The following is a 13,213-nucleotide window of genomic DNA, read 5'->3' on the forward strand; positions in this document are numbered from 1 at the left end:
GCATGTCAATTGGTCTCTACCATGACGCAGTTGGGGCAAGTGGAAGTGCGAACCACCTGCTATCGCTGCAACTGATCTCGCGTGGGGAGCAGGCCCCGAGCCCAACCTCCAGACAATGTTTCTGAGATGCCCTGGCAACACTGCGGCAGTTATTGGTTTCCAAGCGCGGTTCATTACAGATTGACGATGCTGGGGCACCAAGGGTCGTAGAAGGGCGGCCATTGTGTCCACCACTTTAGAATCGGCCACCTCTATCTCTGGGCACGTAGCTTCCAAACGTCGGTGAAATGCCCGAAGGGCTCAATACAAAGATAGTAATTCAGTTGATTGGGGACCTTGGTTTATTTGGCTATTCGGCAAGAAGACACGTAGTGATGGCCCCAGATGATAGCGAGCCAGTGTCTGAGCGGGCATGCCATCATTGCTTAGTATTCGCAATAGAGTGTGGAGGCACAATGTAGAAGCCGTGACGGAAACGTCGGGGAATGCAAAACCGCCCTGATCTCGCGGTTGAGCTAACACTGGACGCGATAACAATTCTGTGCCATCAGACCAAAAAAATGCCGCCATATCCACGAAGTGAATGATGATGAGAGGGCGAAGCTCCGGAGGTAAACCTGCTAAACCATGAATCCTCCGTACATTTTGCCCACTCGATTTTATTGCAACGCTCCCCCTAGCGTACGTCGCCGCAATATATCGAACGATGACACGCGCCATATGTGGCATCATTCCTATTTTATAACACCTCGCATCTTTCATAATCAACTACACGTACCACCGTCTAGTTTATAACATCTTGCAACTTTTGGACGGACGGACGGACGGACGGATGAACGGACGGCAGGACGGACGGACGGATGAACGGACGGCAGGACGGACGGACGGATGGACGGATGGACGGATGGACGGATGGACGGATGGACGGCAGGACGGATGGACGGATGGATGGACGGATGGATGGATGGATGGACGGACGGATGGACGGACGGACGGACGGACGGACGGACGGACGGACGGATGGATGGACGGATGGATGGGTGGACGGACGGACGGACGGATGGACGGACGGACGGACGGATGGACGGACGGACGGATGGACGGACGGATGGACGGACGGACGGACGGACGGGCGGATGGTCGGATGGATGGATGGATGGATGGATGGACGGACGGATGGACGGATGGATATGGCTGTACCCTTTAGATCGGGCGGTGGCTAGCGTAATACTTAGAACTGAACGAGAGGTGGCTACATACAGGGGACGCACAGCCCACGCCTTATGGAGCTTGGCTCCTAAAAAATGAACTGATGCAGCTTTGCACTTCCCTGCAGGCGTGGAGCGGTGGTTTTACAGAATGGCAAAGGTACCAAAATTTTCCTAGGTACACCGTTTGAGTTAAGTATCGGCGTTCCAAGAGGGGGAATTCGAACTACCTGGCTGCTTTGATATCGCTTAGAAAGGTTTGTACAACGGATGACCAGATGCTATCCTGTATACCAAAGGCAGTGAAAGTAACTCCGAGTATTGAAATCTCAGCAGACCACTGTAAAGGCGACGTGATGTTCATATGACCGCTGGGGTTGCCAATGAAAAAATACTGGCCTTTAGAAAAGTTTAACCTTGCACCGTAGATAATACCGAAATCATGGAATGTAGCAAGAGCATGCTGCAGCGACTGTTCATTATGTACATATAGAGTAATATCATCTGCATATGCAGTGACCTTTACTCTAGTGTTACCGGGTAGAGGTAAGCCACGAATCTGTGGTTGATGTTCAACGGCCCTTAAGAAGGGTTCTAATGCAAGGATAAATTACACTGGGAAGAGGGGTCTCCCTAGACGGACCCTACGCGTGACTCTAAATGCGTGACTCTCACGGGAGTCTAAGTAAAGGGTACTTTCTGAATGAGTGTACATCGCGTGGATGAGGTCAATTAACTTATCTGGGAATCCGTATGCATGTAAAACATTTAGTATGTAGCCATGTTCTATGAAATCAAAAGCTTTCTCTTGATCTAATGAAACCAACAGTCCTTGCACCCATCGGCTAGTGGTGTATTGAATGATTCCACGCGTTAACCACGTATGGGTGTGTATTTCTCGGCCCGGAACAAAACAGACCTGGTGGAGAGCAATCGATGTGTGTTTAGAAAAAATGGTTAACAATTTCAAGTACTGAGTACTCGAATATGGGAGAGCCTAAAGCCGTCCCGGTGGTTTAGATGTAGGCACCAGCAGATTATGTGTGTGTTTAGAAAAAGTGGTTAACGATTTAGAGTACTAGTGTGTTTAGAAAGAGTTGTTAACGATTTAGAGTACGATGTACTCAACTATGGGAGAGCAGAAAGCCGTCCCGTGTAGTTCAGTTTTCAAGGTGTGCAGAGAATAATGTTGATGATGCTTGAAGAAAGCACCGTTTAGAGGCGTCGACTCGGACGATGTTTCACGCCAAACGAATCAGTTATGCCTAGGAGAAGCATAGTGTCATGCCAGGCGTGATACCCGCGTATTCCTTAGCGTGCGGGTGCATTGAAGCTGCTTTTCATTAAGAGCGGCTAAGTGAGAGGCGCTTTTTTACCACCAGTATCAGCCCTTTTATCAACGATGTGCGCAGCTATGTATGTGAGTGCATTGTCCTACAGAGGTGAGTGGGTATTTGGGAACACCACCTTAAGCGGCGCTTTGGGAGAGTTCACAACAGACAACGTCGCGAGAGCAGGCGTCGCTCCGCTCACGGCACGGTGGAGGTGTCCACCCTGAAGCGAAGTGTGACATGCTAATAAGAAGCTGGAGTAAATAGAGCCCGAAGAGCCTGTCGCGTTCCAGAATAACGGCGATGTTTTAGGCGCGCTTCTTTTTTCTAGTAGTGAAGCAGCTGACGGTCTGGGCTTTTCCGTTGTATGTTTCCTTGCTCACGGGGACAATGGCGATAACGCTGCTGACGATGCAAGGTATCCCCTATACGTCGTGACGATGACGTTGATAATGATGCCCTGTGAGCGCGTTGCAGACCACACATTCTCTTTCTGGCATAAACGAAACCGAATATGAACGCTTTTTCACCCGCGAAAGGCAATGCAGACGCAGACAACAAGCTACCCCGTAGGTATACGAGCTTCCGATGCAGCGGCAAAGCGGCAACACCTACCACACGCTGTTACTCTGGAAAAGAGCGTGGAATGTGGCGGTTCAACGCCTTCGCAGAGAGGAAGATACCCGCAGTAAAGAGCTACCCGACGAACCCGCAAGATACCCGCAATAAAGATACCCTCAGTAAAGCCGGGAAGCGGTGGTTCGACATCGACTCAAAATGCAAGCTACACCGGAGCAACAGCTCGGGAAGCAGCTGCAAAACGGCAACGCTGTCAACAAGTTGCTACCCCGACATTAAACGTTGCCTCAACGGCAAAAACGCATAGCACATACAGTGCACAGGCTTTGTCACTGATTCACATACGTGAGTGGACAATGTCACGAGCGATTTACGATAGCAACAATGCGCAGTGTTTCGCTCACTCATCATGATTCTTGTAAATGCGTGAATTTTTATTTTGTTTTATACAAAAAGGTGAGCTATAAATTTATGTCCATTACAATATTGTAATATAAAATACTCCTTTTAGCAAACAGTTGATTAACGTGTTATTTTAAAATGAAGATATCTCAATACAGATGAAGGCTTCTTAATTTGCGCCCACCTGAAGTTTTTTAACGTGCGCCTATATCAAAGCACACATGCCTCTTGCAGCCTGGGTTCATCAAAACGCTGCCCCCCCCTCCCCACGGCCGGCATTCGCTCCCATGACCTTCGAATGAGCAGCCAAGCATAATAACCACTAGACTATCACGGATGATCAACAGTTAAAAGGGCTATAGGTTTTGTCTTTGCATTATTTATACAGTAGGAATAAATGTAACTATACCGGCTGTAATGAAGTCGAATAATCTCAAATAAAATAAAATCGAAGTGTTCATCATTTCATTAACTCACATCTGAACTGCCCGCAAGAAAGCTTCGAAATATAGTTCAGCAAAAGGAAAACATTTATTTCATCGAAGTAGAAAGACGTGTTATTTATGCTATTGTCGGACAGACCACTCACTCTTAACGTTATTAACTTATTATTATTGCATTACCGATCCGTTATTGAACTATGAATAAAAACAATTGGCGGACCCCACGTACAGTGGGAATTGATGATAAGCGAAGCATGAATGAGAAATGTTGATCATCATCATCATCATCATCATCAGCCTGACTACGTCCACTGCAGGACAAAGGCCTCTCCCATGTTCCGCCAGTTAACCCGGTCCTGTGCTTGCTGCTTCCAATTTATACCCGCAAACTTCTTAATCTCATCTGCCCACCTAACTTTCTGTCTCCCCCTAACCCGCTTCCCTTCTCTGGGAATCCAGTCAGTTACCCTTAATGACCAGCGGTTATCCTGTCTACGCGCTACATGCCCTGCCCATGTCCATTTCTTCTTCTTGATTTCAGCTATGATATCCTTAACCCCCGTTTGTTCCCTAATCCACTCTGCTCTCTTCTTGTCTCTTAAGGTTACACCTACCATTTTTCTTTCCATTGCTCGCTGCGTCGTCCTCAATTTAAGCTGAACCCTCTTTGTAAGTCTCCAGGTTTCTGCTCCGTAGCTAAGTACCGGCAAGATACAGCTGTTATATACCTTCCTCTTGAGGGATAGTGGCAATCTACCTGTCATAATTTGAGAGTGCTTGCCGAATGTGCTCCACCCCATTCTTATTCTTCTAGTTACTTCAATCTCGTGGTTCGGCTCTGCGGTTATTACCTGCCCTAAGTAGACATAGTCTTTTACAGCTTCAAGTGCACTATTACCTATCTCGAAGCGCTGCTCTTTGCCGAGGTTGTTGTACATTACTTTCGTTTTCTGCAGATTAATTTTAAGACCCACTTTTCTGCTCTCCTTGTCTAACTCCGTAATCATGAGTTGCAATTCGTCCCCCGAGTTACTCAGCAATGCAATGTCATCGGCGAAGCGCAGGTTACTAAGGTATTCTCCATTGACTCTTATCCCTAACTGTTCCCATTCTAGGCTTCTGAAAACCTCCTGTAAGCACGCGGTAAACAGCATTGGGGAAATTGTGTCTCCCTGCCTTACACCCTTCTTGATTGGTATTCTGTTGCTTTCTCTATGAAGCACTATGGTAGCAGTTGATCCCCTGTAGATTTCTTCCAGAATGTTTATATATACTTCATCTACGCCCTGATTCCGCAGTGTTTGCATGACGGCTGATATTTCTACTGAATCAAACGCCTTCTCGTAATCTATGAAGGCTATGTATAGTGGTTGGTTATACTCTGAGCATTTCTCTATTACCTGATTGATAGTATGAATGTGGTCAATTGTTGAGTAGCCTGTTCGAAATCCTGCTTGTTCCTTTGGTTGATTGAATTCTAATGTTTTCTTTACTCTGTTAGCAATTACCTTTGTAAATAGCTTGTATACTACAGAGAGCAAGCTGATCGGCCTGTAATTCTTCAAGTCCTTGTCATCTCCTTTCTTATGTATTAAGATGATGTTAGCGTTCTTCCAAGACTCTGGTACTCTTCCCGCCAGGAGACACCTCGTAAACAGGGTGGCTAGTTTTTCTAACACAATCTGTCCTCCATCTTTCAGCAGATCTGATGTTACCTGCTCCTCACCAGCAGCTTTGCCCCTTTGCATGCTCTCCAAAGCTTTTCTGACTTCTTCTATCATTACTGGTGGGGTGTAATCTGGGTTACTGCTAGTTCTTATAGTATTAAGGTCGTGGTTGTCTCGGCTACTGTACAGATCCCTGTAAAACTCCTCGGCTATCTTAACTATCCTATCCATATTGGTAGTTATTTTGCCTTCTTTGTCCCTTAGTGCATACATCCGACTTTTGCCTATCCCAAGTTTCCTCTTCAATGCTTTGACACTTCCTCCGTTTTTCAGAGCGTGTTCAATTCTCTCCATGTTATACCTTCTTACATCGCATACTTTACGTCTATTAATCAACTTTGAAAGCTCTGCCAGTTCTATTTTGTCTGTTGTACTTGACACTTTCATGATTTGACGCTTCTTAATTAGGTTCTTCGTTTCCTGTGAAAGCTTGCCAGTGTCCTGTCTAACTACCCTGCCTCCAACTTCCACTGCACACTCCATAATGATACTCGTCAGATTATCATTCATTGTATCTACGCTAAGGTTGGTTTCCTCACTGAGAGCCGAGTACCTGTTCTGCAGTGACACTCTGAATTCCTGTACTTTCCCTCTCAGTGCTAGCTGATTGATTGGCTTCTTGCATATCAAGTTCTGTCGTTCCTTCTTCAAGTCTAGGCGAATTCGAGACCGTACCATTCTATGGTTACTGCATCGTACCTTGCCAATCACTTCCACATCCTGCACGATTCCAGGGTGTGCACTCATTATAAAGTCTATTTCGTTCTTATTTTCGCCATTAGGGCTCCTCCATGTCCACTTGCGGTTTTCTCGTTTTCGGTAGAAGGTATTCAAAATCCGTAAATTATTGCGTTCTGCGAATTCTACTAGTAGCTCTCCTCTGGCGTTTCTAGTACCGATGCCATAATCTCCTACTGCCTGGTCTCCAGCCTGCTTCTTCCCTACCTTTGCATTAAAGTCGCCCATCACTATAGTATACTGTGTTTTTACCTTACTCATTGCCGATTCCACGTCTTCATAGAAGCTTTCAACTGAAGCGTCATCATGGCTGGATGTAGGCGCGTAAGCCTGTACTACCTTCATCTTGTATCTTTTATTCAGTTTAATTACGATACCTACCACCCTTTCATTAATGCTATAGTATTCCTCTATGTTGCCAGCTATGTTTCTGTGAATGAGGAACCCCACTCCCAGTTCTCTTCTGTCTGCCAAGCCCCTGTAGCAAAGGACGTGCCCATTCTGTAGCACCGTATAGGCCTCATCTGTCCTCCTAACCTCACTGAGCCCTATTATATCCCATTTAACACCCTCTAGCTCCTCGAATAGTACAGCTAGACTTCCCTCACTAGATAAGGTTCTAGCGTTAAACGTTACCAAGTTCAGGTTCTAATGGCGGCCTGTCCGGATCCAGAGATTCTTAGCACCCTCTGCTGCGTTGCAGATCTGACCGCCGCCGTGGTCAGTTGCTTCGCAGCTGCTGGGGACTGAGGGCCGTGAGTTATTTGACGTAATCATGTGGGAGGTAGTGGCCAGATACTGCACCAGGGTGGCCAATCCTTCTCTGGTGAGGGAGTGCGTTCTCGGCGGTGTTTGCCGGTGAGGCCGCACCCCAGGCCTCTTAATGCAGTTCCATCAACACGCGGATTTTTTTTTTTTTTTAATCCGGTTGGGAACTGCGCGGTACCGGGATTTGAACCACGGACCTCTTGCATGCGAGGCGGATGCTCTAACCACTACGCCATCGCCGCTTTTTGAGAAATGTTGATATGTCACTTTAAAATCGGCACAACGTTACTGCGTGGAGGTGAATGATGCCGTACATGTCTTTCGGGTCATGGTTATCTTTGGATGGGTCGTTTACTTTCGTCATCTATTCACGTCCCGTGATACCAAGTTTAGTATATGTAGAGCGAGCGAAATGGTCACGAGCACGCTATGAGCGTGGTGGGTTATCATGTTCTTACATGACACGCGTGTGAGGGTTATCATATGTGCACCAGTCATATATTTTGTCATAAATGGACGTCACGTAGCACCAAACTGCGTATATGTGGAGCTAGCAGAACGGCCACGAGTGCATCATGAAGGGCCCAATATACTCCAGTGTAGCGTTGACACGCGCGCACGCTGGGCACAGCGACCCTACGTTAGCAAAGCGCGAGCACTCTGTAGTCTGGCACCAGGTGCAACCAGCGTCCGTCGGCGTGGCCCGACGCAGCCAGCGCGAAATAAGACATGTTTCATTTCCCGCCGATGCCATAGAGTAGAGAGAGATTAATGAAAGAGGAAGAGACAAAAAGGACGCTATTTTCTGCCTCCCGTCGCGGGGGCACGGCTCAGCGCCTTTAGGGATCGGGGAAGGGGAAGTAAAGATGATAGGAAGAAGAGAGGAAGGAAAGAAAAAGTGAATGTCATGGCAAGAGAACGTCTTGTCAGTACAGTCAGTAGTGCGAGTGAAAAGAGTCCGTCTATAAGGCGGCGAGGTCCGCGCAAGCACAGAACTCGAGGAAGGCTCGAAGGGCTTTCGTCTTCGAGCGCGCGGGAAAAAGTATGTCTTCCATTGTTTCGGCAGGTAGTCCAAGCAGACGATAGCGGCTTACCAGTGCGCAACGCTCAGTGGCCAGGTCAGGGCAGGAGCAAACAATATGCTGCAGCGTTTCGTCATCACCGCACCTTCGGCACGCTGGCGATGAAGAGCGACCCGCGGAATACATGCGTGCCGCAGGCCAGACGCTGCCAGTACGCAGACGAAGCAACAACCGCCGCTCGCATCTGTCCAGGCCGGTCTCCGGAAGGGATGGTGGAGGTTTGCCGCTTGCCACCCGTGTGTCAGGGTGGGCCGTTGGTAAGAGCTTCCGCAGTCGCTGCCGTGAGTAATCCGACTGGGTTACCGCCTTAGTGACTGGCGTGTCGCAGTGGTGTGCTGCCTTAGCGGCGGCGTCAGCCTCCTCGTTGCCAGCTATTCCAACGTGCGAGGGAAGCCAGTGGAGGGACAGGCGCACACCACTCTCTTTGATGGTGGTCAGTTTTGCGTGCAGCAACGCCACAGTTATGCCTGCTTGGTCTGGTAGGAGCAGCGCTTGTAGGGCTGGTCGGGAGTCGCACAGAATCGCCACAGGCAACTGGGGTAACGTGGCAGCAAGGTGGTCGGCTGCCAAGTGAAGGCCGGCCAATTCAGCTGCAGTGGAGCTGGCGTGAAAGGGAAGTCGGCAGCGGATGGTTGTCCCAGTCGATGGTATGACGCAGGCAGCCGCGGCCGAATGGGGGCTGTCCCGAACGGACCCGTCCGTGAATACCAGGAGCTGCCCCTTAAGTCTTTCATGAAGTTTCGCCACGGCTGCCTGATGGAGCTCGCATGCCGGTGTGCGCCTTTTTCTGAGGTTGTCCAGAGTTAATTGTACGTCCAGAGGCTGCTGGTGTGGTGGAGGGGGTTGGATTGGACTGGGGGGATCGGGGACCAGCTCTTCATAGAGAGCGCAGATCTGTGCCATCCGTGACGCTGGTCGGCTCCGCAGTCTCCGAAGGAGGGCAGCGCCCCCGAGGGCCCTGTGAAGGCGATCCACGTGATGCAGCGCCTGTCGTAGCATCAAGAGTGACAGAGGCCAGGTCTGGGCCTCCGCCAGGGTTGCAGCTATGGGTGACTGACGGGGAAGTCCCATGAAGCGCCGAATTGCCATGCGATGTTGCCGCTCCAGTTGCTCCTTGCGGTGTGGCGCTAGCTGCACCAAGGGCAGTGCATAAGTTTGCGCTGTCGTTGCAGCCCCTTCGTAGAGTCTTAGAGCCAGCCGTGAGGTGCACCCTTGGCCCCTGCTGAGCAGTTTGCTTACGGCAGTCTCGACCCTGGTGGCCTTGAGGACGGCGAGCTTAACGGCTGGTATCCAGGTAAGGCGGTGGTCGATCCTTAGCCCCAGGTACGTCACTGCATCGCTCCACGGGATAGGTCGGTCACCTAGCACAAGCCTTCGGACGGCCCTCCGCGCAGTGGCTCTGGGGTGAACCAGCAGTGCCTCCGTCTTCGTGGGCGAAACGTTCAGTCCGATTGCCTTGAAGAAAGAGACGACGGCATCCAAGGAGCGCTGTAGGGAACGCCTTATGGCCGTGAAGTTTTGCCTAGGCCCCTTAACCCACAGTGCCACATCGTCTGCGTACAAGGAGCACTGCGTGGGGTAACGCTTGTCTGCGGGCATCGCGGTCGGCAGCCCCGCTAGCACCAGGTTGAACAGAAAGGTGCTCAGGACGGAACCTTGTGGAACGCCTGCTGTCACTGGCCGTGGATCGCTGAGCGCGCGTCGTACTCTAACCCGGAGGGTGCGTTTTGCCAGAAAGGCACTGATAAAGGTACGTAGGCAGCTCACGATGCCGAGTGTGTCCAAAGCACTCTCTATCGCTATGTGAGGCAAGCTGTCAAAAGCGCTCTGTACATCCAGCAGGACGAGGAGGGCCACTTCGCCGTTGCGCTTGGCCTCCTCCAAGGTAGAGACGACGTCCGCGATCGAGTCTGCTGTGCATCGGTGGCGTCGGAAGCCCGTCTGCTGTTCTGGTAGGAAATCCTTTGCCCCCGCAATCCAATTTAGGCGTGCCAGTGCTATGGCTTCCATGAGCTTGCAGGCAGCAGAGGTGAGAGAAACGGGTCTGTAGGACGTAATGGCGGCACAAGGGCGGCGAGGTTTCCGGATCGGCACCACAACAGCGGTCAGCCAGGCTTCAGGTAGGTTGCCGCTCTGCCATATTTCATTAAAAGTCCTCAACAGGTGTCGTCGTGAGGCCATATCCAGGTTGCGCAGCATCTGGTATGTGATGCCGTCGGCACCAGGGGAACTGCGGCGCTTGGTTCTGGCTAGAGCAACGTTCAGTTCGTGTTCGAAAATAGGGTCCTGACACAGAGATGCGATCTGGCTGGCCGTCCAGGCAGGGTGATGACCTTGCGGTGGCTTGGGAGCAGGCGTGGCGATGAGGGCTGAAGGATTGGCTGGTGGGAGTTCTGTGAAGCGATCGGCCAGTCGCTCTGCCAGTTCTTTTTCACTAATGCCTAAGTAGATGGCCACCGCAATGACGGGTTGCCGCACCATTGGTCCAGTGACGAGGGATCGTAGAAGTCGCCATGCTTTTACGCCACCTCTTGCCTGACTCAGGGAGAGGCAGATGCCTTGCCAGCTTTGCCGCCTGCGACGGTTGGCATGTCGCCGACATACCGCATCCACACGATTGAAGAGTGTACGTTGAGCTGGGTCATGGGATTTTAGGTACCTTCTCTCAGCCCTGCGCCTCGCAGCCCGTAAGTTCAAGTGATGGAGGTCTGGCACAGGGTGGTGCTCTGGCACCCTGGTCTGGATAGTTGCCGCCTGCGCTGCCACTGCTACCAGATTCAGGAAATCCTGATCCTCTGGGACGTCTCGAAGCTGCCTTCGAAAAGCCCGCCAATCGATCGTACTACACAGCCTCCTCCTTGGGATCTTTCCGCCCACAGGTGAGATGACGATCGGCAGGTGGTCTGAACCCCAGGAGTCAGGCTCCACTGCCCAATCGTACCGGTCCCCTTCACTGGCCAAGGTGACGTCAATGGCGGAGCATGACGGTCGTGCTGTTCTGCGGACGAAAGTGAAGGATCCGGTGTTCAAAACTTGTAGGCCCAGTTGATGGATAACGTCCACCAGATCCCTTCCTCGAGAGGAGCAGGTGCTACTCCCCCACATGGTGTGATGAGCATTCATGTCCCCACATATGAGGTAGTCTCTTCCGAATTTAGCCGTGAGCTGTAACAGCATGGAGGCGTCCCACCGCTGTCCAGGTCGCACATACACAGAGGCCACTGTCGTGTCCACACCGCGAAGCTGCACCGTCACGGCACAACACTCAAGAGCCCCTCCAGTGACATCAGCCACGTTTATGTGCACATGTGGTAGTTCTCGTCGCACGTACACTGCACAACGTGGTCGACCCTGGGGATGTGCACTCGCTATGCACGGCGCGTCCTGGCACGTGTCTAGAGTACACGACGTGATACTTTGGTAACCGATGTATCCGGGAAGTCGCAAGTCGGTCGCTGCTACGTACACTTCCTGCAAAGCAAGCACATCATACTCGCTCTGCAGGAGATGTGAGGAGAGGTCTGCATGCCGCCGCCGCAACGAGTGAGCGTTCCATTGAAGCACACACGGGCGGCGGCGGCGGTGGTTCTCTGCAGCATGCGGATGAGTGTCAGCCATGGTGGCTGCTATGAGGGTGCGCGCCACCTGCCTGAAGGCAGATGGAGCGCAGCTGGTTTTCAGGAGGCAGCAGGTCCGCAACTGCTCTTAACAGGAGCCTCAGGTTTGCATTTTCCTGGTCCACACGAGGCTGGGAAGGTACCTTCGCGGGTGGACGAGTCGTGGTAGAGTCTGGGTGCTTGAGACCAGCCGAAGGGCCCCGTTGTTGTACGCCTGTCTGGCCTGGATGGGTCGAGCTGACCGTCATCTTGGATGGTGATCCCACTGCGGCAGCATAGCTCTTGCCCGTGGTCTGCTTCAGCTGAGGACTATCAGTTGCACTAGGGCTTGCCCGCAAGACTGCTTGAGCCTCGCGGTGAGGCAGGTAGGTGGGAGCTGATGCCTTGATGGTGGCCAGGCGCCGCTCTCTTTGCCAGAGCTGACAGTCTGCGGAATCAGCTGAATGTGGCCTGCCGCAGTGCAGGCATCTTAATTTGTTGGTGCAGTTGGCGTCTTTCCCATGGTGGCCACCACATCGCAGGCACCGCTCTGGTCCTCGGCAAGTGACGGCGATATGCCCATAGCGTCCGCACCGCCGGCACTGAAGCGGGCGAGGTCGGGATGGCCTCACTTCGAACACCATGCGAAAAAGGCGGACCCGGGTGGGAGGCACGGGAGAGGCGAACCGCAAGACTAGTGATGTCCCTTGTCGCCTGGCTGCAATCACCGGCACATCGGACGACACGGCGGCCAGGAGGGCTTCGTCGGTATAGTCGCCATCGACGCCTTGCACCACGCCACTGCTTTGTGAACGGTCAGCAGGGAGGCGGGCAGTCACGGGTATTCCTGCGAGCTCCGATGTTGCTAGTAGGCGATTCATCCATTCTGGTGTAGATGCGTCTGCTGCCACGATGTTCTTTTTCGTGTTTACTCTCACCTCCTTGACTCCGGGCAGCGCAGAGAGAGCTTGCGCAATGGCAAGACGAGAGGTGCGGTGAAAGGAGGCGCTGGCGTTTGCTGGTCGAAAAAGAATAGTGCCCGAGTCTAGCGACGATGAAGCAGAAGCCGGCATGGTGTGTTCAGTGGCGCGTACCCCTGCAGGAGCGGTCTGAGTCGCAGTGGGCGCATTAGAAGTCCCTGGAGCAACGTGGGCAAGCATAGCCGTCGATTCAGTGGCGGGACGAGGACCAGTGTGGGCAGCGGGTCCTTGAGATGTCGAGGCTCGCTGTCGGCGCTTCTTAGACTTGGAGAGGACGGTCTGAAACTCAGACTGACTGATTTCGTCAGTTGCGTGTGTGACGGCGTCTTCGTGGGCAACCGCATCATTTGACGTTGGGG

The sequence above is a fragment of the Rhipicephalus microplus genome, chromosome 7, assembly GCF_043290135.1.
Source record: "Rhipicephalus microplus isolate Deutch F79 chromosome 7, USDA_Rmic, whole genome shotgun sequence".
Taxonomy (NCBI): Eukaryota; Metazoa; Arthropoda; class Arachnida; order Ixodida; family Ixodidae; genus Rhipicephalus; species Rhipicephalus microplus.